Genomic DNA, 27,098 nt, shown 5'->3' with positions numbered 1-27,098 from the left:
ACTGTGTCTACCTGGAATCAGGGAGCTTCCCAAAATTTTGCATTTTGCCTTATCTCTATTCCCAATACACCACCAACACCTGGTACAAAAGACATTTTGTAGGACATTGCCACATTCAAATCTACTTATCATATCTGTCCTGGAGAGGGAGTGTGAAGACCTAAAACTTTCTCCATTTTCCCCTCTCTTTATTCTAGTTTTTGGCTGTGATGTTGGTGCTGCAATGTAGTGACATGGGGTTCAGGTATTGCTGATGTAATACTCTCCTTTTTATTTTGGTTATGCTTAAGTGATTGTACCCACAGCAAATTTTTATTCGAAAAATAAAAGTATACTGGTTGGACAACATTTAAGCTTGGGCTGATGAGTGGCAAGTAACATTCGTGCCACACTGGTTCCAGGCATTGACTATCTCCAGCAAGAAAAAGTCTAACCACCTCTCCTTGGGATTCAATGGCATTGCCATTACTCAATCTTCCATCATCAACATCCTAGGGGTTACCATCAACCAGAAACTTAACTGAACCAGCCACCCATGTATTGTTGCCACAAGAGCAATCAGAGGCTGGAAATTCTGCGTAATTCACCTCCTGGTTCCCCAAAGCCTGACAACCATCAAGGTACAAGTCAGTTTGATGGAATACCTGCCTGGATGTGTGCAGCTCCAACAACAATCAAGAAGCTTGACACAATCCAGCACAAAGCAGCCTGCTTGATTGGTACCCCATCCACTACCTCAACCATTCACTCCCTCCACCACCAATGCACAGTGCCAGCAGTGTGTACCACCTACAAGATGCACTGCAGAAACTCACCAAGATTCCTTCGACAGCATCTTCCAAACCCCTGACCTATGCCACCTGGAAGAACGAAGGCAGCAAACTCGTGGGAACGCCACCAGCAGCAAGTTCCCCTCTTGAATCACACACCATCCTGACTTCAAACTATATCACTGTTCCTTCACTGTCACTGAGTTAAAATATGTATGTCTACACCACATGCAGCAGTTCCAGAAGGTGACTGGCCACCTCCTTCTATAGGGCAATCAAAGATGGACAGTAAGTTCTGGTCTTGCCAGTGATGCTCACATCTCGTGAATGAAAAGATTTTTTAAAAGTGCGCACAATCCTCCAGATTAGGCCTAACCAGTGACTTATAAAGATTTAGAAAAGCACAGAACAATTTTAATAATGTTAGCTGAGGGATAATTGCCCCATAGCTTGGTTTATAATGCCAGGGTTCAGTCACATGAGCAATGATAGAGGCTGTGATTCTGCTGTTATGGTTTCAGCTACGTTCTGATAACTACTTCCCAATCCTCAAAAGCACCAAACCGTCTTTAAAAAAACAAGTTGCATTTATATAGCACCTTTTAACACAATAAAACATTCCGAAGTGCTTCATAGGAGAATTATGAAACAACATTTAACATTGAGCCAGAGTGAAACAAGTTATCAAATACTTGGTCAAAGGGGTAGGTTTTAAGGAGGAGAGAGAGAGTGAGAGAGAAAGTTGCTATTGAATCTACATCCACCACCCTGTAAAGCAGCACATTCCAGATTTTGACGACACTCTGCATAAAAATGATTCTGTGGCTGATGTAAATTTGATGAGAGTCGCACTAATGTTCGCGAATGCTGAATGGCTTCTTATCATAAATCACAGAAGCTGGGATAAAAGCCATAAGGTGTTTACCTTGCCGCTGTGGGTGGTGCTTTCACAGGTTGAAGGTTCAAGTTCCATTGCAGAGTCTTGAACACGTAATGAAAGCTGGCGCTTCCAGTATAGTACTGAGGGAGTGCTGCACAATCGGAGTCTTTTGGGTGAGACCAAGGCACTGTTTTCCCCCTCAGGTGGATGTAAAGGATCCCACAGCACCATTTCAAACAAGAGCAGAAGAGTTCTCCCTGGTGGTGTGCCCAATAGTTTTCCCTAACCCAACATCAAAAAAGCACATTATCACATTGCTCTTTGTGGGATCCTGCAGCATGCAAATTGCAGGCGTGTTTCCTGCATCGAAGCATAGTCATTGTTGTAAAAGTACTTCATTGGCTGTATAATGCTTTGGGATGTCCTGAGGTTGTGAAAGGTTATGTATAAATGCAAATTGCTTCTTTTCTTTTCACAAGTTTAGCATTTAGTAAATAGGAAGCACTTCATCGTGCTGCAAATCTGCCAAGGATGGTGAAGTGACATAACATTTATTTGCTGGATTGATTGATTTGGCTATCCTCCTCCCAAAATGGTGTTATTGCATTAATACCACACAACCACCTGAAAATATCAGTGACAACAACAACTTGCATTCATATAACACCTTTAGCTTAGTACACTGTCCCAACACTGCGCTTGATTCCACTGGAGAGTTTAGAAGAATGAAAGGTGATTTGATTGAAATACGTAACACCCTGAACAGTCTCAACAAGGTGGACATGGAAAGGATGTTTCCTCTTGTGGGTGAGTCCAGAACTAGGGGGCACTGTTTTAAAATTAGGGATGGCCCATTTAGGAGGTGAAGAGAAATTTTTTGAGGGTTGTGTAACTTTGGAACTCTGCTTCAGAAGGTAGTGGAGACTGGGTAATTGAATATTTTTAAGGCAAAGTTAGATAGATTCTTGTTAGGCAAGGGAATCCAAAGGTTATCAGGGATAGATGGGAATGTGGAATTCGAAACACAAGCAGATCAGCCATGATCTTATTGAATGACGGAGCAGGCTTGAATGACCTACTTCTGCTCCTATTTCATAGTTTGTAAGACACCACAGGAGAGTAATCAGTCAAAATTTGACACTGAGTCACATATGGAGATATCATACAGATGATTAAAAATTTGGTTTAATGAGTTAGGTTTTAAAGAATGTTGTAAAGGGAAGTGAGACAGAGTTTGAGAGAGGAAATTCCAGAGCTTAAGGCCCAGGCAGCTGGAAGACATGGCCAACAGTGGAAGAGTGATTAAAATCAGTGTGTGCCAAAGACAAAATTGGATGAATGAAGGCACCTCAGTGGGGTGCAGGGGGGTTAAGGGTTGGAAGAAAGAGATCATAGGGATGTGGGTGTGAGGCCACAAAATAGAGCCAACCCACAGAACTGTCAAAGCATCAAGTCCCTCAAGACCTAGCCAAGATCACACAAACCTTTCCTGGGGCTCGGCGAATGCTTTGAACAGGTTTAGGCTTTGACAAAAAGGACAAATGGCGCAGTCTCTGGGCTGATACCCAGCAAAACCTCCAGGGTTCAACCTCCCTCAAAACCAGTGATCTGCACTCAACAGCATCCACAGCCTGCTCCACAAATGGAATTTCAAGGACAGCAGCATGTGACCATGGTCATCTGGATCACACTGTTCACAACTTTGTGAATGAATGTGGCCCACAAAAGTTTGCTGCAGGAGTCAAGGCAACCTACCTGACAATGTAGACAAGTGTCGTGACTTGCCTGTCCAATTCCTAAAGTGGCAAGATGTCCAAGTCGTACACAAAAAGGAGGAGGAGGAACTACCTTGGAAATGTCTGGCAGCCCCTCTGCCAGTCAGGGAGAGTAGAGCACCTGGAAAATAAACCTGGGAGACCAGCACTCTGATAGAAAGAAGGAGCTGTGGTCTGGCAAAGGCAGTGCCATACAGAGAGCCTGGCAAGGAGAGTGTGGGAGGAGCAGGCAACTGGTCAGGATACAATAAACGGGCGTAGAAAGCAGGAGCTGAGAATATAACACCAGGTTTCTGCCAGGCTACCAACCCCAGGAAGCAATTGCAGCTCGTGACTACTGGACAAAAGCCTAGAAGCTGCATTAAATTGGGCTGTGCCTTAGAAACTCATGGCAGAATTCCAAACTTCTGGCAACACAGATTGCACTGAATGATGTTTGTTCAGCAGGTTTACAGACACATGAAATAACACATTGACCTGAATTGTGTGTTTGGAACTTTTCACTAAAATTACTGGTTAAAACTGTTGTAAGAGCCACTCCTCTGTTTAGTCAGTAATTTCTATTGGACAGCACAGGTTTAGATTATAAAATTTGATAATGGGCATTTGAAGAACCAGAGGTGTTACTTTAAAATGCCTCCTGATTGCATTTTAGAGCTTCAAGAACCAAAGGAGAGATTTCTGATCTATAGGGATATTTGAATTAAAGTTGTTACTGGTTCCCCCTCTCTCCTCAATTATGACACCATTTTATGAATTGTACATATTATTGATAAAACTGAGAAAAAAACGCAATTATTTGATTTTGGTGTTGGCGTGTTAAATGGTTGGTATGAACCATAAGTGAGGGAGAAGAGACTGGAGAACTATGGGGCAGAATGAGGGGGGTGCGGGGCAGGAGGGGGAGTATAGGCACCAGCAGAGAGCAGTGGGGCTGAATGGCCTGTTTCTACGATGTAGGTTTGATGTAATTCCAATCGGTGACCTCTTCTACATTATCATCAACTTGAAAACATCTGAATATTTGATGCTCCTCACTTTGGACTGACTCAACCAGCCTCGGAACAGAGTAGTCAGGAAGGTTCATTTCTAAATCGGACTCACAATTCCTGCACTTTGGGTTTCTAGTAAAGTTGTTCAAACAGTGCAGGCCATTAGGCAGCTATGTAGCAGCAGGAGTCATTGAGTATCGTTAAAAAATGATAAACAGGAAGTCCCAATCTCTTGTCTCCAGTTTGGCAGCAGATCAGCCTGGAGATAAGATGCGAGGAACACTTAATGTGATCCACCATTGCTATTTATAACCACATCTAATACAGTCCTGGCTTTGAGGCACTTCTATGTGGGGTTGCTGGGGGGCGGGGTAGTGTCGTGAAAAAGGTGGGTGTTGGGGTGGGGTGAAAGCTAAAGATGGAGATGACTCAGTGGGCGGGGCAAGATTGCTAGGACTTCACTTCTCAAAAACAGTGCCATCTGCTTGCAGGAAGACTGCCTTCACAGTGCAGGTCAGGAAAATCACTTCATAGTGCCACATAGTGCATGTTGGTTGCATCAAATACATGGAGACACTGTGGGGAGGCGGGCAGTGTGCCTGGTCCCAAATGATCAAACATTTTGATGATCTCATGGACCCCCTCATGGATTTGTGGCCTCCAGCAAGAATACCTTCTATATTTGAGTTAAAGTGCCTTAGTTACCAGTGAGTCTTTCCATGGTGTTTGCAGTACATTTTGAATATTTGTTTATATCTCAACCTCACCCTCTTATTATTTCTTCACCTATTTCCCTGTTTATCTATAAATTTGTTTCTTCTCGCTACTTGTTCTGACCTCCATCTGTGCCTCTCTCCGTGTTTCTCTCCCAGCTGCCTGCCCCTCTACATCTCGATGTGCTAACGGCTCTGTGCCTCTCTCTTATGGTCTCTGTTTCTTTGTCAATGGCTCTTTCAGTTTATCTCCCTCTCCCTGTATGCCCCTCTACCTGTCTGACCGTATACATCTCGCTGTGTCTCTCTTTTTTGCCTCTCTCTCTCTCTCTCTCTCTCCTGCCCCCGCCCTTTTCTGGAGTAACAAGATGTATTGTCAATTGCTCATCATGTGATGCAATTGCAGGGGATTTGACCGATAAGCTTATTGTGTGGGTAATCCGATGGGCGGGGCTTCCAACAGAGCAATTGCGTCTAGCTTGCAAGCACCCCTATATGTTTCCTAAATAAAGTTTAGTCTTTTACCAAACCTGCTGCTCCATCAAGTTATTATACTTCCCTAAACAAAAACAGAATTACCTGGAAAAACTCAGCAGGTCTGGCAGTATCGGCGGAGAAGAAAAGAGTTGACATTTCGAGTCCTCATGACCCTTCGACAGAACTTGAGTTCGAGTCCAAGAAAGAGTTGAAATATAAGCTGGTTTAAGGTGTGTGTGGGGGGTGGGGAGAGAGAGAGAGAGAGAAGTGGAGGGGGTTGGTGTGGTTGTAGGGACAAACAAGCAGTGATAGAAGCAGATCATCAAAAGATGTCACCAACAACACAACAAAAGAACACATAGGTGTTAAAGTTGGTGATATTATCTAAACGAATGTGTTAATTAAGAATGGATGGTAGGGCACTCAAGGTATAGCTCTAGTGGGGGTGGGGAGAGCATAAAAGATTTAAAAATATTTAAAAATAATGGAAATAGGTGGGAAAAGAAAAATCTATATAATTTATTGGAAAAAAACAAAAGGAAGGGGGAAACAGAAAGGGGTTGGGGATGGAGGAGGGAGCTCAAGACCTAAAGTTGTTGAATTCAATATTCATTCTGGAAGGCTGAAAAGTGCCTAGTCGGAAGATGAGGTGCTGTTCCTCCAGTTTGCGTTGGGCTTCACTGGAACAATGCAGCAAGCCAAGGACAGACATATGGGCAAGAGCGCAGGGTGGAGTGTTAAAATGGCAAGCGACAGGGTGGTTTGGGTCATTCTTGCAGACAGACCGCAGGTGTTCTGCAAAGCGGTCGCCCAGTTTGGTCTCTCCAACGTAGAGGAGACCACATTGGGAGCAACGAATGCAGTAGACTAAGTTGGGGGAAATGCAAGTGAAATGCTGCTTCACTTGAAAGGAGTGTTTGGGCCCTTGGACGGTGAGGAGAGAGGAAGTGAAGGGGCAGGTGTTGCATCTTTTGCGTGGGCATGGGGTGGTGACATAGGAGGGGGTTGAGGAGTAGGGGGTGATGGAGGAGTGGACCAGGGTGTCCCGGAGGGAGCAATCCCTACGGAATGCCGATAAGGGGGGTGAAGGGAAGATGTGTTTGGTGGTGGCATCATGCTGGAGTTGGTGGAAATGGCGGAGGATGATCCTTTGAATGCGGAGGGTGGTGGGGTGATAACTAAGGGCAAGGGGGATCCTATCATGTTTCTGGGAGGGAGGAGAAGGCGTGAGGGTGGATGTGCGGGAGATGGGCCGGACACGGTTGAGGGCCCTGTCAGCGACCGTGGGTGGAAAACCTCGGTTAAGGAAGAAGGAGGACATGTCAGAGGAACTGTTTTTGAAGGTAGCATCATCGGAACAGATGCAACGGAAGCGAAGGAACTGAGAGAATGGGATGGAGTCCTTACAGGAAGCGGGGTGTGAGGAGCTGTAGTCGAGGTAGCTGTGGGAGTCGGTCGGTTTGTAATGGATATTGGTGGACAGTCTATCACCAGAGATTGAAACAGAGAGGTCAAGGAAGGGAAGGGAAGCGTCAGAGATGGGCCACGTGAAAATGATGGAGGGGTGGAGATTGGAAGCAAAATTAATAAATTTTTCCAAGTCCCGACGAGAGCACGAAGCAGCACCGAAATAATCATCGATATACTGGAGAAAGAGTTGTGGAAGGGGGCCAGAGTAGGACTGGAACAAGGAATGTTCCACATACCTCATAAAGAGACAGGCATAGCTGGGGCCCATGCGGGTACCCATAGCCACACCTTTTATTTGGAGGAAGTGAGAGGAGTTGAAGGAGAAATTGCTCAGTGTGAGGACAAGTTCAGCCAGACGGAGGAGAATAGTGGTGGATGGGGATTGTTTGGGCCTCTGTTCAAGGAAGAAGCTAAGGGCCCTCAGACCATCCTGGTGGGGGATGGAGGTGTAGAGGGATTGGACGTCCATGGTGAAGAGGAAGGGTTGGGGCCAGGGAACTGGAAATTGTTGATGTGACATAAGGTGTCAGAGGAATCATGGATGTATGTGGGAAGGGACTGGACAAGGGGAGAGAGAAGGGAGTCAAGATAACGAGAAATGAGTTCTGTGGGGCAGGAGCAAGCTGAGACGATCGGTCTACCGGGGCAGTTCTGTTTGTGGATTTTGGGTAGGAGATAGAAGCGGGCCGTCCGAGGTTGGGCGACTATCAGGTTGGAAGCTGTGGGAGGAAGATCCCAAGAGGAGATGAGGTCAGTGACAGTCCTGGAAACAATGGCTTGATGTTCAGCGGTGGGGTCATGGTCCAGGGAGAGGTAGGACTTTCCTTCCTTTTATACTTTCCTTCCTTTTGTGCTCTCCTTCTCTCTAGCCATGAAGCAGCTTAAAAAGGCTAGCAATCTGATTCAATCATTGTAACTTCCTTTTATTGCAGGAGCCAGCCAACCTGTGATTGTGATTTTCCTAGCATTCTGCTCAAGTGTGTGGAATTTGCAAAGGAAAATGAAGCAAACATCTTTAAAAACGAAGAGACCGTGCAAAAAGAACTTCCTGAGTCCCACCTGAAAGTGCTTGCCCTAGATGCTTCATTCATGTGGCTAAATAATGATTCTCTTTCACCAACTTCTTGGGGAAAGGCCCAGTCACTGTTTGTTTTACAAGGCCTGGCTGGGGATTTGTGACACACAGGAAGAGCTAAGTAAGAGAGGAGTTTGAACTCTCACCTTCTCCTCAATGGAGAGAGACAGCTGTTTCCTGCATAAAAACATTGTGACCTCTGATATCAAACAGTTGCAAGTCACACATATGGCTGCCAAACTGTTGGCTTCTGCAAGACTCAATCTTAGACCAGTGTCGAAATCCTAGCTGAGGTGGTTAGGAGTTGGTGGGGAGGAGGGATTTAGAACATATTTTTTATTTAGAAGAAAGAACTAACATTTCTGTAGTGCTTCTCATTACTTCAGGATGTCCCAAAGTGATTTGTGACAAATAAAGTACTTTCCGAAATGTCACATGTTAATGTAGGAAAACACAGCCAATTTGTGCACAGTAAGCTCCCGCAAACAGCACTGCATTAATGACAGGCTAAACTTTTTTAATGGTGTTGTTTGAAGGATAAACACTGACTAGAACACCAGTGAGAACTCCCTGACTTGCTTCAAAATGGTGTTGTGGATTGATTTGGATAAGGGGAGAGAATGAGGCATTGGAATTAGTTTGTGATTAATTCAGGGCTATGTGGGAGAGAGAGAGGGACAGTGGGACTAGTTTGGAATTGATACAGGGTTATGGGGAGACAGTGGGCAGTGGGATTAGTTTGGGATTGCTCTGACAAAAGCAGACACAGACACGATGGATTGAATGGCCTTCAGTACTGTAAACTTCAATACTTGTGAGTTTTTATTTATTCTCAAGAATATTTCTGGCTTTATCAGTGTATCCCACAAGAGAATAGAAGAAGATTATTATTTTTGCTTTGAGAAATTCTTTTCCAATTGTATCACAGCAGAAGGTAATCTGATGGACACAATTAAAGATGTTCTGTCTTTGAAGTGAGATGACCACCACTTTCGAATACTTTGGTTTCAAATATGTTCATGAATTTTGTTTAGTATTTGATGAGGACAATAATCCTTTTTGATAAATGATTCATGAATCTTCCTGGCCCCGATCCTGAAATTCTGAAGTGAGATATTTTCTTGTGTATGGAGGACGTGATTCACTTCTCTCTGGCATTTCTTCGTTCCTTGAGTAATTTTCCTAATGGATTATTTCTATGGTCTTTGACTAACACCTGAATGGAATCCCAAACAGATTGGATTTAAAGGCATTACATCGATTTACTTAAATTCTACAGCATAGAAACAGGCCATTTGGCCCTTCTGGTCCTTGATGGTGTTTATGCTCCACATAACTCTCTTCCCATCCTATTTCATCTCACCCCATCAATGTTTCCTTTCATTGCTTTCTCCTCTTGTGATTGTCTAACTGCCCCCTAAATACTATAAAGAACATACCTTTTTATTTTTGTCAGACTATTGTAAAGAACATATCTTTTTGTTTTCAGTTGGACTGTGGATTAAAATTACAATGGCTGTAGATTGAAAGACAGGTCCACTGGAGCAGGATGAGAGAAATGTACAATGTTGCAGTCATGGAACAGAGTGTGCCATGAAAGACAAGATGGTGCCGGAAAAGAGTCCTGGACCAAGGGAGCTGCCTGGCAACAATGTTTTAATTGGCTCCTGACCAGGTGACCAGGTTTTGTGTGAGAGCAGTACAGCAGATTGGCTCCTAGCCTGAAAGGAAGAAGACCTAAAACTTCTTCCTCCTGTTTGTGGAAGATTCCAGTAATTCCACAATAATAGCTAGCTGGCTTTTTCTCCTCCTATCTCTATAACCTGCTTTCTCTCTAAAATCCCCTGTCAAGAAGCAAAGGGGAAAATCACCGTTGGAGACATTGAAAGTCAAGTGCTCAACCAGTGAGCTAAATACTGAAAGTGCTGGAAGACCACCCCATGTTATCAACAAAGAACTGAAAATAATTTGGAAGACATCGATCAAAATCAACCCATCAAATCCTGTACTCTGGAATTGGTGCTGTTGAATTGAACTGTTTTACCCTATCCTTAAAATCCAAATTTTTGTGTGTCGTTTGTGGGTGTATAGAGATTTAAGAAGGCGTAGAGTTTAGGTTATAGAGTTAGATATTAGCAGTTCATATTTCTTTTTTTTGCCATTGGTTAAAGACATTTTGTTCAATAAACAGTTATTTACTTATTAAGTTCACAAACCTGGTGCTCGTATTCTGTTAACCTACATTAAACAGTTCGGTGGGTTGGTCAAACCTTTTCACATTTGTTGCAACTCCGGGAGCATTGGGGCTTGATATTACAGCGCACTATCCCTAGTGAGTCATGACAGTGTGCCATGTCTGTACCGGCTGTTTGAAAGAACTGTCCAATTAGTCTCTCTCCCTCTGCTCTTTCCCCATAGCCCTGCAAATTTTTCCCCTTCAAATATATATTCAACTATAACTCCGGGCATTAAAAAAATGTTGTCCTTATCTTGTCCTCCTCTGGTTCCATTGCCAGTGGAATCACCCTTTATTAAACCTTAGCCATCTCAGTTTTAAGGAGGACAATCCCAGCTTCTTTATTCTCTCCACATAAGCCCCGTCCAAAGAACAATTATTCAAATAACTATCCTCTCCAAGGCATCTACAGATTGTTGGTAGCCACCAGGATCAGCACGGCATGATCTAAGTTAGAAGCTGATGGTATGTAGAATTTAATGGCTTCTGATAATCCCCTTTCGAGGGACTAGCACGGGCAAGTTGGGATTAATGCCTTCGTTCTGTGCAGTATTGTTCCACAATTCCTGCATACATTTGTCAAATGGAGAGAGACTAGGAAATGTGGAGGAGCAAAGAAATTTGTGTGTCCACGTAAATAAATCCCTCAAACATTTTGTATCTGTGCAATAACTCATTTAAAAAGGATATGGAACGTTGAACTGCATCTCAAGGAGACTGAAATACAAAGGGGAGGATGTACAACTCCTCCCAAACCCATGACCTCAACCACCCAGAAGGACAAGGACAGCAGATGCATGGGAACCAGGACACCTACAAGTTCCCCTCCAAGTCACACACCATCCTGACTTGGAACTACATCTTCGTTCTTTCACTGTCACTGGGTCAAAAACCTAGAATTCCCACCCTAGGAGCACTGTGGGTGTACCTACACCAGATGGACTGCAGAGGCTCATGAATGCGGCTCACCATCACCTTCTCGAGGGCAATTAGGGATAAGCAATAAATGTTGGCCGTTTCAGAAACGTTCATATCCCAGGATCATTGGGAGGTAACTTTGCAACATGGGTCAGTAATTGGTTTAGAGTTAAGTAATGAAGAGTTGGGACAAAGGGAACATTCTCTGATCACTTATTATGGGTATGGTTGAGGAGTAAAGACTATAGGGAGGATGGGCAGATTGACACAGCATTGTGGTACAAGAGGCCATTCAAGTGTGGGCAGCAAAAACGAATGTGATTGTGGTAGGGGGCAGCCTAATTTAATTCTAGTATTGAGAAATGGGTTAATTATCATCTTGTAGCAAAGGGCCCTCTTTCATATCAAGTTGGGCAGTCTGAAACTAGAGACTTAAATTTTTTAAAAAGCCAATTATGGAGCTATGAGAGGTGAGTTAGCTGAAGTGGATTGGGAAATTAGCTTAAATTATATGATGGTCAATAAGCAATGCCAAATGTTTAAAGAAATAATTCATAATTTTCAACAAATATACATTCCCTTGAAAATAAAAACTCCTGAAAAAGTGGTGCAGCCATGGCTAAAGTGTTTAAGGATAGTATTAAGTTTAAAAAAAGAGGAGGCTTACAGTTGTCAAGAGGAGCAATTAGCAGGAGGACTGAGAGTTTTAAAAATCAGCAAAGGATGATCAAGGAACTTGAAACTATATCACCGTTCCTTCACAGCTGCTGGGTCAAAAACTGGACCTTCTACCCAATGGCATTGTGGTACACCATGTTAACTGCAGCAGTTCAAGAGGGCTCATCAGCACTACCTCAAGGGCTAATAAAGATGGGTAATTAGAGCTTGGGGCCCAGACAGCTAAAGGCATGATTTCGAATGGTGGAGCAGTGACAGTTGGGGATGCTCAAGATGCCAGAACAGGAGGCGTGCAGAGGTCTTGGAGGGTTTTGGACCTGAAAGAGATGACAGAGATATAAAAGGGTGAGGCCATGGAGACATTTAAATATGAGGACGATCATTTAAAAATCAAGGTGGTGCCAGACTGCGAGCCAAGGTAGAGCATAATGGGGTAATGCGTGAGTGGGATTTCTTTGTGGAAATATTTTGTTTCGATCTCTGAGGATGTATGAGCTGCTGCCTTCCCTTTGTTTATTTAGTAAGTGCTCGTGCCCTTGACGTTGTTTAGTTTTGAACCTTGGTGAGTGCACTCATCCTTTTGTCCTTTTATGGTTAAAAAGTTGTGGAAATTGAACCCAGGTTTAAATACTCAGACATCAAATGTTGACTTCTGTTGGTGTTCAGTCCAAATATGGTCTTGGTTACATCAGCTGTTGCCCTTGGCTTGCAGTTAGAATTTAATAGAAAGTTCAGGCCAGAATCAACAAGTACGCCAGGATTACACCAAAAGTGTGAAGCATTCAAACCATTAAAAGTGAATCAAGATTGACGAGAGTTGGGAACCTGTGTTCCTGAGGAAGGGGCCTAGTTTTTATATTAAATCTCAACAATAGCATTTTATTAAAATACATTTACAGGATTGCAGCATGTTGGCTGTATTCCAATTTCAGGAATAGAGTAGCAAAAACCTTCTGAATCATTATATACATAGCTCATGTTCTTATGAGTTTACCGTAAAACCTGGTGTGTAAGCCATCTAGTTTTAATTTGCCAGTTTATTAACTTGCCCTAAGGAGGGTGCCAGGCATCGAGGGTTTATGGTTATCATAAAGCACTTTGAGAATTTAGGATTTTCTTCCCTAGAAGGATAAGATTTTAAGGGTTTACTGATGGAGTATACAATGATGGATTACTTCCACTAGTCAGTGAAACAGCAATGCCCGGGCGATTACAATCTGGACTTCTTACTTACATAGTGGCGTTGAAGCAGAGTTCTTGCATTCTTTTAAAAGGAAGTTAGATAGTTACTTGAAGAAGAATGTTAAAATGTATGGGGAGTGAGGGGGAGAATGGGATTAGACTGAGTGGAATATTCAGGGGTACAGAGAATGGGCAGGACAGTGGGATTACACTGGGTGAGATATTACAGGGAAAATAGATTGAGCAGGAGTGTGAAAAATATAGGTTCACATACAGTGCAGCAGGAGACCATTTTGTCTGTTGTGCCTATGCCAGTTCTTTTTAAAGATGTTTTCGATTAGTATTAGTCCTCTTTTTTTCTTTCTCTGTACCCTTTAACATCCCACCAGGTCTAATCCTGCTCCCCTGCTAGACCCTGTACCCTTTAATAACCCAATAAAATTTGAATTTTTGAAATAACCTTTTATTTCTTGGTGTGAGAGCAGTTTCTATACATCTGATTTAATTTGTGCACTGGCTCCAGAAAACATGACTCTGAAAATTCATCATTAAAACCCAACTGGTCCGAAAATGTCCTTCAGGTGGAGCAACCTGCCACCTGCATCTTGCCTGGGCCTGTTTGTAACTCCAGTTCCATACAATGTGATCAATGCCTTTTCAAATGGCCTGGCAAACTACTCACTGCTGGAAACAACTGTTAGCAAAGATAAGGCCCGTCAGCATTCTCAGTGCAATGAGGGATGCGAGCATACAAAACTGACAGCTGAAATGCCTGCTGCTCCCCATGATGGCTGAGGCATCATGACTAGACACTTCCTAATCCCATCCAGTCAACAAAAGATGAGAGAAAAATCCCAGAGTCAATAAGGGAAAAAAAATATGCTGGAAAATTCCCCCCTGTCCTCTTAAGGCAATCAGAACCAGTCCAGAAGATCGCACTGACTGTGTGTTCTCGATTTTAAAACCACCTCCCTTTCCTATCATGGGATGTCTGTCAGAGTCAGAAACTGGTCCAGGTCCAGCTCCATCTAGAAAGGCGTACAGAGATTCAGCACCCACCGGACCAGCTGGAAACATATTCCTCAGAGAACAGTGAATCTCTGTTAAGAACTGTTTAATCCTTGCCATGAGGTAAGAGATCAAGCTTGTTTAGAGATAGCAATTCAAGGTGTTGAGTCAAGACTGGAGAGCAAGGTAGTAATATGAGAAATGAGGTTCAGAGAATAGCAAGAAGAGACAGAGAAAAAAACCTAAGAATACATCAACAGTCAAGACTAGATGTTATAAAGGTAACAAAAAGACAAAACTGAAAGCTCTCTTTCTGAATGCACGTAGCATTCATAACAAAGTAAATGAATTGATGACCTACATTGAAGTAAATAAATATGATCTGATAGCAATTACAGAGACATGGCTGCAGGATGACAAAGATTGGGCCCTTTAATATTGAGGGGTACATGACATTCAAGAAGAACAGGAAGCTAGGTAAAGGTGGAGGGGTAGCACTGTTAATCAAAGAGAGCATTGGTGCAATAGTTAGAGATGACCTTGGTTCAGGAGATCAGGATGTAGAATCAGGTTGGGTGGAGATGAAGGTGGGTAGGAGGAAAAGGTGGGAGTGATCTATAGGCCCCCTAACAGTAGCCACAGTATAGGACAAAGTATTTAAGAGAAAATATTGTGTGCTTGTGATAAAGGGACAACAATAATCATGGGTGATTTTAATTTACATATAAACTGAAAAAATCAAATTGATGGTAATAGCCTGGATGAGGAGTTCATAGAATGCTTTCGAGAGAGTTTCTTAGAACAGTATGTTCTGGAACCAACCAGAGAGCAGGTTATATTAGACTTGGTATTGTGTAATGTACCAGGATTAATTAATGACCTCAGAGTAAAGGCACCCCTAGGTAGCAGCGACCACAATATGTTTGAATTTTACATCCATTTTGAAAGGGAGAAGAGTGGGTCAAAGGCTAGTATTTTAAACTTAAATAAGGGCAGCTATGTGGGGATGAAAGCTGAGCTAGCCGAAGTGAACTGGGAAACTAGACTAAAGGATAGCTCAATAGAGAAACAGTGGCAAACTTTTAAGGGGATATTTCAGAATATTCAGAACAAGTACATTTCTATTATAAACAAAAATTCTAAGGGAGGACCCACCATCCGTGGTTAACTAAAGAAGTTAAGGAAAGCATCAAACTTGAGGAAAAAGCGCATAACTCCACAAAGATGAGTAGCAGCTCAGATGATTAGTCAGAATATAAAGAACAGAGAAAAGTTAACCAGGGGAAAGAAATTCGAGTATGAGAGGAAACTAGCTAGAAATGTAAAAACGGATAGCAAGAGTTTCTACAGGTATTTAAAAAGGAAAAGAGAAAGTAAAGTGAATGTTGCTCCTCTAGACAGTGACGGTGGGGAATTAATAATAGATAATACGGAAATAGCGGAAGAAGTGAATAATTATTTTGCTTCTGTGTTCACTGTAGAGGATACAAAAAACATTCCGGTAATAGCTGCAAATTAGGAGGTGAAAGAGAGAAAAGAACTTGGTGAAATTGAAATCGCTAGGGAAACAGTACTGAGCAAATTGATGGAGCTGCGGGCTGGCAAGTCTCCAGGTTCCGATGGAATACATCCTAAGGTCTTTAAAGAGGTGGCTAATGAGGTAGTCGATGCGCTGGTGTTAATTTTCCAAAATTCGCTAGATTCCCGAAAGGTTCCATCAGACTGGAAAGTAGTAAACACAACCTCTCTATTCAAGAAGGGGAGGGAGGCAGTATAGGCCAGTTAGCTTGATGTCTGTCATGGGGAAGTGATTAGAATCGATCATTAAGGAGCATATAACTGGGCACTTAGAGGAGTTCAAGGCAATCGGGAAGAATCAACATGGTTTTGTGAAAGGAAAATCATGTTTAACCAATTCATTGGAGTTTTTTTGAAGGAGTAACTTGGCAGTGAATAAAGGGGAGCCTGTAGACGTATTGTACTTGGATTTCCAGAAGGCATTTGCTAAGGTGCCACATCAAAAATTATTATGGAAAATAAAAGCACATGGTGTAGGGGGTAACATATTAGCATGGATAGAAGATTGGCTGGCAGAAAGCAGAGAGTATGTATAAATGGTCTTTTTTCAGATTGGCAGGATGTGACGAGTGGAGTCCCACAGGGGTCCGTGCTGGGGCCTCAACTTTTTATGATTTGCATCAGTGACTTAGATGAGGGGAGTGAAGACATAGTAGCTAAATTTGCAAATGTCAAAAATATAGGTAGGAAAGTATGTTGTGGAGAGGACATGAGGTTGCAGATGGATATAGATAGGTTGAGAGTGGGCAAAGATGGAGTTTAATATGGGAAAATGTGAAGTTCTTCACTTTGGCAGGAAGAACAAAAAAGCAGAGTATTACTTAAATGGAGAATGGCTGCAAAATTCTGAGGTGCAGAGAGATCTAGGTGTTCTAGTACATGAGTCACAGAAAGTTAGTGTGCAGGTACAGCAAGTAATTAAGAAGGCTAATGGAATGCTATCCTTTATTATGAGAGGGATTGAACATAAAAGTAAGGATGTTATGCTTCAGTTATACAGGGCATTGGTGAGACCGCATCTCGAATACTGTGTGCAGTTTTGGCCTCCTTATTTAAGGAAGGATGTAAATGCATTGGAGGCTGTTCAAAGGAGATTTACTAGATTGATAGCTGGAATGAGTGGTTTGTCTTATGAGGAAAGGTTGGACAGACTGGGCTTGTTTCCACTGGAGTTTAGAAAGAGTGAGGGGTGATTTGCTTGAAGCATACAAGATCCTGAACCACCTTGACAAGGTGGACGTGGAAAGGATGTCTCCTCTTGTGGGTGAGTCCAGAACTAGGGGGCACTGTTTTAAAATTAGGGGTTGTCCTTTTAGGATCAAGGTGAGGAGAAAATTTTTGTGAGAGAGACTTTGGAACACTCTGCCTCAGAAGGTGGTGGAAGTGGGGTCATTGAATATTTTTAAGGCAGAGCTAGATAGATTGATTCCAAGATTATTCGGGGTGGATGGGAATGTGGAAATCAAAACACAAGATCAGCCATGATCTCATTGAATGGTGGAGCAGATTTGAGGGGCCAAATGGTCTACTCCTGTTCCTTTTTCTTATGTTCTTGTATCCATCAGGAATAAATTAAAAATAAAAAGTACTTTGTTATCGCAAAGTAAGGCAGATGGAGTGAGACATGTGTTTCTTCTGATTCCTAACCAGGAGAATCAAGTTGAATTAGCTGTCAGGAGCAAAGCATAAATATACTGATCATATCATGCTGTGCTTGCTCGCTTCCACCGTATAGGCCTAAGCCTGACCGTGGTACATCCCTTGGCCCTCTTGGTTGAGTTGAACCAATAGATGTAGAACAGTCAACTGAAACCGGGAAACACAAAAGAGATTATCCGTAGTGGAGCCTGGTATGCAGGACCTTAACTGGTGCACCAATGTCTTTTAGGAAAAGAAAACTGCTGCCTTTACCTGGCCTGACCCTATATGTGACTCTTGTCCCACACTAACATAGTTGATTTTTAATTACCCCTCTGAAGTGGCCTAGCAAGACAGTGTTAGGGTGAGGCAATAAATGAGATCATTGTCAGTGACACCCACAACCTGAGAATCAATGAAAAGAATAAAAGAAAACTAATTTTCTTGTTGTTTGGGGAAAAAGAATGAGGAAGAGAACCTAACAGCCATGCGACGCTAAAAACAATTTATATCTGCTTGGCAGTGCTGGCAAAGTTGATCCCTAGTTGCCGTCATTAAGTTTCTTTCGATGCTCAGGGAATCGAGGAATATAGGGATGAGGGGGAGGGTTGAGGGAGAAGAAAGTGGAGTTGAGGTTGAAGATAAGCCATGATCTCTTTGAATGGTGGAGCAGGCTCAAAGAACAAAATGGCCTAATCCTGCTCCTACTATTAATGTCTTGGTGGTATCACCTTCTCAAAAGGCTGTTGAAAGAAAGAACTTGCATTTACATCACACCTTGGGACAACACACAGCTCTTTACGGCTATGAAGTCCATTTTGAAGTGTAGTCACTGTTGTAATATGGTTAATTATGCACATGCAGTTGAAAAATAGATACAGCATGTGGAAAGAATGTTGACATTATGACCTGTTGATTCGTTAATCAGCTTGCGAAGCCTTCCACTGCTTCACCACTGTTTGCCAAGGGACAAGATTAAGAAATGATAACTGCAGCCATGTGATCGATCCCTAATGCCTCTGCAGTGGCCCAACATCACTTGGCAGGAGAACTGGAGATGGGCAATAAATATGGGCTGACATTGCCATATCTTGAGAATAAGTTAAATGAGACTATGGAGGTACATAGTCTCTGCCTAGCCTAACCTCACTCATAATAATTGTTTATAAATGTCAAATAATGAGAGCAAACTCAGCTAACTTAATTTGTTCTACGCCTCAATTACTGTAGCTTTACATGGCCTCAACCCTAACAGTATTGGCATGGGCAGATTTTCCATGTTAATTATTGCCTATGACCAAAGTTTTTTTTAAATATGTGTGAGGTGTATGTGCATTCTTATCCTCAAGAGTGGTTTGTCCCAACTTAAATAAATTTCTAGCAGCAAGCTTCTGTGAATACAAAGTAAGGAAGAGTATTTATTATCACACTCATGTCCCGGAGGTTTAAACGTTACGTCTTGCACGCACTATCTCGTGCACGAGAAATAGATATAGATGAGGGAACAAAATGCAGTTAATACAAATGAGGGAGAAAAAAAACAATGCAATTACAAGTGGAAATGATTTCCGTCCCATTTGTACCAGGCCTGTAGTTTCTTACCTGAACTGGTACTGCAGCTGGAGTGGAGGTCTGGCAGAATCAGAGGATTCTCAGTGAGCTGGGAGATTGGCTCTCGGGTGTACGTGAAGGTGGAACAGGTTGGGGGGAGAATTTTTCTATGTCTTTCAGGGTACAGCTGTTTTACCTTGGCTGCCTTGTCTAGCAGCTGGTTCAATGGCTTTTCAGCTGGAACCTGTTGTGTTTCTTTTGATCCGGACTGCTTCTGCTGTGGCTTTTAAAATCAGGTACAGGTATCGGCCCCCTTATCTGGCATCGCAAAATCTGGAAGGACCTGAAAACTGGGTCCCGTGTTGGAAACTGATGAGAAAGCGTACAATATCTTGCTTTTGTATTTTAATACAGTTGGAAAAAGTGGTGAGCAGTGAGGAGATACACCAAACACAGACAGGAGTAAACATGTTAAATTACCTAAACAGTACTCAGTAAAAGAGTTTTCCCCCCATCCCTCCACCACAGGACCCAAAATCCAGAAAATCCCCATATCCAGTACACATCTGGTCCCAAACTTCCTGGATACGGGGTCCAGTGCCAGGACAAGTACAAATCTGGCTGCCTTAACCATGTGACTGATATAAGTCCAAAGACATTCCCAAATAAGGTGGTGGGTTGGGCCAACCTGTATCCTGTGTTGCAGCTTTTCACACAGTATTTTGAGATGAGGGACCATCACAATACACTAAATGAGTCTCACTGACTTTTCCATATTCATCCAACAACCTTTGGGCTTCAACATCTGACTCACTATGGGCAATAGAGGATGACAAATCAACTGGTATCATAGCTCTGTTTGTTTACAGTCCACCCTTAACAAAAGGGCTTGTGAGTTTCACAAGTGGCTGGGATTCCTCATACCTGAATGAGGCATTTGCTTGAGTTGCAGGTCCTATCTGTGTTATCTGCCATCTTAAAAACTGTTGTGTCCGTCTTAAAAAAAAAAATTAGCATTTTGTAATATCTTCATGCCTTTATTGGGTATAACCATATAATCATGCAGCAAGACAATATGACAATATCCTGATAATAGTACTGAAGATTGTGTTCCAGAACTTGCCGCACCCCTAGCCAATCTGTTCCAGTACAGCTACAACCCTGGCACCTACCCGGCAGTGTGGAAAATTGTCCAGTTATGTCCTGTGCACAACAAGCAGCACAAATACAACACAACCAATTATCACCCTATCAGCCTATTCTCCATCAGTAAAGTAATGCAAGGGGTAATCAACAGCGCTATCAAGTGGCACTTGCTCAGCAATAACCTGCTCACTGACTTTCAGTTTGGGTTCTGCCAGGGCCATTCGGCTCCTGACCTCATCACAGCCTTGGTTCAAACATGAACAAAAGAGCTGAACTCCCGAGGTGAGGGTAAGAGTGACTGCCCTCCACATCTTGGCAGCATTTGACCGAATGTGGCATCAAGGAGCCCTAGCTAAACTGGAGTCAATGGGAATCGGGTGTGGTGGGGTGGGGGGGATCTCTCTGCTGGTTAGAGTCATACCCAGCACAAAGGAAGATGGTTGTGGTTGTTGGAGGTCAATCATTTCAGTGCTAGGGCATCACTGCAGGAGTTCCTGAGGGCAGTGTCCTCGGTCCAAACATCTTCAGCTACTTCATCAAAGACCTTTCATCATAAGGTCAGAAGTGGGAATATTTGCTGATGATTGCACAATGTTCAGCACCATTTGTGACTCCTCAGATACTGAAGCAGTCCATGTCCAAATGCAGCAAGACCTGGACAATATTCGGGCTTGGGCTGACATGTGGCAAGTAACATTCGTGCCACACAAGTGTCAGGTAATGACCATCTCCAACAAGGGAAAATCTAACCATCACTCTATGATATTCAATGGTATTACCATCACTGAATCCCCCACTATCAACATCCTGGGGGATACCATTGACCAGGAACTGAACTGGACTAGCCACATAAATACTGAGGCTACAAGAGCAGGTCAGAGGCTAGGAATCCTGCAGCTAGTAACTTACCTCCTGACTCCCCAAAGCCTGTTCACCACCTACAAGGCATAAGTCAGAACTGCAATGGAATGCTCTCCACTTGTCTGGATCAGTGCAGCTCCAACAATACACAAGAACCTTGACACCATCCAACCTTCTACAAACGTTCACTACCTCCACACCGATGCACAGTAGCAACAGTGGGTACCATCTACAAGATGCACTGTAGGAACTCACCAAGCCTCCTTAGGCAGCACTTTCCAAACCCACGACTGCTATCATCTAGAAGGACAAGGGCAGCAGATATATGTGAACACCACCACGTGGAAGTTTCCCTCCAAGCCACTTGCCATCCTGACTTGAAAATATATCGCCATTCCTTCAATGTCACTGGGTCAAAATCCTGGAACTCCCTCCCTAACAGCATTGAGAGTATATCTACATCACATGGACTGCAGTGGTTCAAGAAGGCAGCTCACCACCACCTTCTCAAGGGCAACTAGGGATGGGCAATAAATGTTGGCCTAGCCAGCGATGCCCACATCCCATGAGTGAATTAAGAAAATACTTGCATTTCTAGACAGCTTCTGTGTCAGGGCAGTACAAAGAACCTTACATTCAATAAAGTATGTTTTGAATTTTGAGCAAAGCTCCCACAAACAGCAATGAAATAAATGACCAGGTCATCTGTTTTTAGTGATGTTGGTTGAAGGATAAACAGTGACTTGGACAGAGGGGAGAATTCCACTGCTCTTTGAAATAGTGTCCATGTGATCTTTTATGTCGAACTGAGGGAACAGAGGTACCTCTGACAATTGAGTACAGGACTGTTGGGCCCAGATTTTATGCTCAAGGCCCCTTTAACTCATAACCTCCTGATTCAGAAGCAAGTCTGCCACTTTCACAGTTGAGCTCCTTCAATCCTGGCTTTGTAATTTCCATTGCTTATTTCACTGCTGAATTGGTGCTGCTTTCAATACTCTTGTGTCCCATCAATATCTTTATCATGGTAATGTAACTTTCTTGTTCACTGCACTAGGTGGCACTTTACTCCATGCATTGAAATATTTTGACAGTGTCTTTGATAATCTGACATAGTCTGTATTTACCAAAGTGTGAGTTTGCTTTGTCAAGTTCTATATTCCTGGGCTTTGTGTAAAGGCGTTATCTTTGTCCTACTTTGCTTGTTTTACATGTGTGTTATAAATATAGAAGAATCTCCCTTTTGGGATTGTCGGAATATTTTATGCCCTGCGCCACAGCTTGTGTTAAACAGAACTTTTGAAGCTTTGAAACATTAAAAAGTTGTCTGCCTGCACAATGTTTGTGACCTCTTGTTACATTACCCAAAGAAACCTTCGGTCACTCGTGGATGAGACGCAGTCAGTTGTGTAGATATGTAAAGGTTTGGATACCTCCACCTCTTGCCCAATCCTCTACCTCAGTGGGAGTGTATGCGGATAAGGAAGAGTGCACTAGTTTAAATTGGGAAGGGTGAGCATTAATGTTGGAAGGAGTTCGAATGAGAGAATTTCTTTGTTGGAAGAGGTCAGAGGTTATAGTAGTGTTTCATAAGGACGAGCATTATACCAAATACCACTCACTTTACAGTATTCTGCTGCTAATATCTAGCTTTGTGTTGCCCTAAGGGCACAAGGTTGAACTGTGCCTTCCTGGTTCAGTTAAGGATAATTGTCCACCACCAAATCCATGAGTCAATTAAAGGTGAGATTCCTTTCTTTTAATTGACTATAGGAATCATACATTTAAAAAAAAAGTAAGATTTATTTATTAGGATAAATCTCAATACAGTGGAAATGATTGGCTGGCTTACTTTTTAACATTTTAATTCATTTATAGAATGTGGACGTCACTGACATTTATTGCTCTTCCCTAATTGCCCTTGAGAAGGTGGTGGTGAGCTGCATCTTGTATATGGTGTACCCGGCTGCCACTGTGAATCAGTGGTGGAGGGAGTGAATGTTTAAGGTGATGGATGGGGTGCCAATAAATCGGGCTGCTTTGTCTTGGTTGGTGTTAAGCTTCTTGAGTGTTGTGGGAGCTGCAGTCATCCAGGCAAGTGGGGAGTATTCCATCACACTTCTGACTTGTGCCTTGCAGATGGTGTACAAGCCCTGGGGAGTCAGGAGGTGAGTTGCTCGCCACAGAATTCCCAGCCTCTGACTTGCTCTTGTGACCACAGTATTTAGGTGGCTGTGCAGCACAAATGTGACAGATGCATATCAAAACCTGCTTTGATATGAACCAGCAGATATTTGTGAAGTGCTTAAATATAAACATCTCCAGATTCTAATTGTACAAAAGAAGCCTTATGCACGTAAAATTAAATGTTTACGAGCAAGACCATTCTGAGGAAAAATTAAATTGACGGTCCCTATTTGAAAATAAGTGAGATGCAGTATTTCAGTCCGAATTAAAGTTGTAAATCAGAAAAGGAAGATTTGTAGCTCTCAGCACTGAAATAAACTGATTTGAATAAGTGTTTTGAAGAGGTGCAAGGAAGCAGAAATCAGTCAAACCGTTACCATTTGATTTTGGAGGAATGGGGCAACTGCTTTCTCCCCTTCCCTTCCCCATGCCCCTCCCCACCCACCCACCAACCCACCAACCACAATCCCTCTCTCTCCCTCATCCATTTCAGGACACAGGTCTGTCTCTGAGCTTCATGAATAGCCCAAGATTCCCGATTGTGCTTAATCTTTTTCATCAGCTCCCTGCAGGTACAAACGGTAATCAGATCTCAATACCCACTTGAGCTGTTGGATTAGCAGGTGAATTCGTGTTTGGTGGGCATTGAGTGCTGAAAACCAGAAGCCAGGTAACCTTGGCAACGTAATTGAATTTATTTGAAACGAGGGTGGGGGATGTTTTGGAGAGGCAGCTGAATATCAGCGTGATTCTGTCTGCGTACAAACACTTGCAACAACAACAACTTGCATTTTTATGACACCTTTTATTTAGTAAAATGTTCCAAGGCTTTTCACAGTAGCGATTATCAAATCAAAAATGTGACACCAGCCCATATAAGGAGCTATTAGGGTAGATGGCCTAAAGCTTGGTCAAGAGGTCGGTTTTAAGCAGCATCTTAAAGAAGGAGTGAGAGGTAGAGAGATTTAGGAAGAGAATTCCAGAGCTTGGGGCCGTGGGAGGTGAAGGCATGGCCACAACAGTGGAGCGATTAAAATCAGGGATGCTCAAGAAGTCTGGATTTTTATTTTAAATCTGGATAAACCTGCTTTTTTGGGGAATCTGAAAACCCTTTGGAGGGCTATGGGGCAAGAGCAGAGGGAGTGGGACTAATTGGAAAGCTTTTTCACAGAGCCAGCACAGGCGTGATGAGCTGAAGGGCTGCTTAATGTGCTGTTAAGATTTTGAGTCCAGAAGCCATCACTTAACTTTGATTTCAACTAAAACTGTTAAAGGAGACTGTGTGGGACAGAGGCTTTTTATTGTAAAATGAGGATTGAGATTGGATCCGAAAGACTTCAGTTGAGAGGCTGCTCAATTACAAACTTGGAATGATAACATCTTGAAATTTTGCCTTGAAATTTCAGCCTCTTTGTCCAAATTATCCAATAAAATAAGATTTACATCTTCAGCCCCTGGTCCTTGAGTTTGCTAAATATAGTTTATTGGATTGAATAGCTGGGGGACAGGCTGATTGGATGACGACTTTCCTTCTGCTACATCTCCATGAACTAAATTGTGTAATGACTCATGTCAGCTAGTAACCACGTTATAAATGATGGGATTTAAATCTCTCCCCATTTTGAAGCAGTGCAATGGATCTGTATTGTTATTTTCATGACCAGGCCAACATTACCCGCTGTTCTATGACACAGAATGATTGATTTTTTTTTAAACTTGTTTTTGGGATACAGTTTTCCCATATTCAAGCATGAAGCCCCTCCTTCCAGATGTTGACCTGCCTGTGAATGTAATCAGGAGCGACAGTTCTCCATTCCTTTCTTGTTGCTTCTGCGCAAACCATGGTTCGGCAGGTAGCACTCTCGTCAATCAGAAGATTGAGACTTCATTCCAGCCCAGAGACTTCAGTAAACAGTCTAGGCTGATAATTCCCAATGCCTTTACTGGGAGAGAAGTGCTGGGCTGCTGGCAGGGCAGTACTGGGGGAGCACTGTGCTGCAAGAGGCGCCACCTTTCAGATATGATGTTAGACAGTCTCTCTCCTCAGGTGGATGTAAAAGATCTCAAGGTCACGATATTGAGGAAAAGCAGGGGCAATTACCTGAATTCTGACCAATATTTATCCCTCAATCAATAACATTAAAACAGCGTAATAACAGTTCATTTCTACATTGCTATCATTGGGGAGCTTGCTGTGCACAAATTGGCTGCCATATTTCCTCCAACACAACAGTACACTTCAAAATTACTTCACTGACTGTAAGGTGCCTTGGGACATTGAGGTGGTGAAGGTGATATAATAATGCACATCCTTTTTCAGCGTTACCCATTTCTCTCTGCTTCATCCAGCGAAGGTCAGGAGTAGCATTCAGGTAATCATAGCTGTGAAGCCTCAGGTTTTTTGGAGGGCAGATTGACTCCTGCCCAAGAGCAGTGGTAAAAGTCGACAGAGTGCTGACTTGATGAGAGATCCTCCTGAAGCCTGATCGTGTGCCACCTGACTCCCCAGCTTGCCTGAGCCAAGTTCAGCTCCAGACCTTACATAAATGCTGCCATTGAGAAGCTGCTGCTGCTGCCGCCAAACCAGGAGAGTGGAAAATTGGCACAGTCCTACCCTGAACTGGATGGGGTCAAGCCAGGGGACGGGGAGGCTATCTCACTGGGGAGGAGTTGTGGATGTTGGGTAAACCTTGAGCAGGCCTCAGATGGTTTTATGTGAGCACATGGAACATTCTTGCTTATCCTGGGCCCACAACACTATTTACCGTAACTCCAGAATTGTACCAAGCAACCTGTGGAAAACTAGCCTGCCTCCTGTGGCGTTACTCACAGATTGTCAGCATTGTTACAATGTTTAGTCGCTAAAGTGGCCTGAGCCTTTGAGACCACTGCTCGCATCTCCTCTTGATCTACAAGCACCCTAGAGCTACCCATAGTTACACTGTTGTTAGGGGAAGGAAATTTGCAATGTCTGGTAATTTTTCTTTTTGATTCAATCATTCATGGGACGTGAGTGTCACTGGCAAGGCCAGCATTAATTGTCCACCCCTGATTGCTGAAGCCACTGCAGTCTATGTGGTATTGGTACACCCACAGTGCTATTATGGAGGGAGTTCTAGGATTTTAACCCAGAAAGTGAAAGAATGGTGGTATAGTTCCAAGTTGGGGTGGTGTGTGGTTTGGAGGGTAACTTGCTGGTAGTGCTGTTCTCATGCACCTGATGCCCTTGTCCTTCCAGGAGGTAGAGGTCACAGGTTTGGAAGGTGCTGTTGAAGGAGCCTTGGTGGTTTGCTGCAGTGCATCTTGTAGATGGTGTAGTATAAAGAGTTAATGTGGGACTGAGTACAGTACCACTCTCACAGTGATGTGAAAGAATACATGACCCGCACCTAGGGATCAGTGTAGTGTTGGACAGAGCCGTGTGTAGAAGCAAGCATGGAGACAGCTCCTAGTTTGGACCTTTGCTGTTCCTTTGTGTGTATAGTTTCTAATAGTTAATAAATACTTGCTGTTGAATTACCAAAGACTGCAAGTACCGAACTAGGCCCAACACCTTTTATAAAAGATAGTACACACTGCTGCCGTGGCTACCAAGTGTTACCTTTCTGCTGTCAATATTGATTCCCACCCAGTCTCATGTCTCAAACTCCTCCACGAAATCAATAGCAATATATGTTTATATAGCACCTTTCTAACGTAGTAAACTTTCACAGGGTGTTGGGGCGGGGGGGGAGGGGCAGAATAATGGGGCATCATTGGGCAAAATTTGACACCAAGCCAAAAAAGGAGATTTTAGGACAGGGGATCAAATGTCTGCAAGTGGTAGGTCTTAAGGAGCATTTTAAAGGAGGAAGAGAGAGATTCAGAGAAGTTTAGGGAGGGAATTCCAGAGCTTAGGGTTGTGGCAGCTGAAGGTACGGTCACCAATGGTGGAGCAATTAAACCAGAGGCCAGAGATGAAGG

At 43.1% G+C, this 27,098-nt stretch overlaps 1 protein-coding gene across 2 annotated transcripts in view; it reads left to right on the top strand.

The window, feature by feature from the left end:
- LOC121283024 (alpha-parvin) overlaps positions 1–27,098 on the top strand; it is a 103,054-nt gene that overhangs the window by 14,516 nt on the left and 61,440 nt on the right. The window contains exon 1 of one of the 2 annotated variants that reach the window (XM_041196949.1): positions 22,681–22,691. The exons of the other annotated variant lie outside the window; for it this stretch is intronic. The gene's annotated coding sequence lies outside the window, so the exon portion shown is untranslated. Of the gene's footprint in view, positions 1–22,680; positions 22,692–27,098 lie in introns of those variants that run through there. 2 annotated transcript variants of the gene reach the window in all.

The sequence above is a fragment of the Carcharodon carcharias genome, chromosome 10 (genome assembly GCF_017639515.1).
Source record: "Carcharodon carcharias isolate sCarCar2 chromosome 10, sCarCar2.pri, whole genome shotgun sequence".
NCBI classification, from domain to species: domain Eukaryota; kingdom Metazoa; phylum Chordata; class Chondrichthyes; order Lamniformes; family Lamnidae; genus Carcharodon; species Carcharodon carcharias.
Note: the sequence above shows the minus strand (reverse complement) of the source record. Positions and strands in the feature narration are given on the sequence as shown.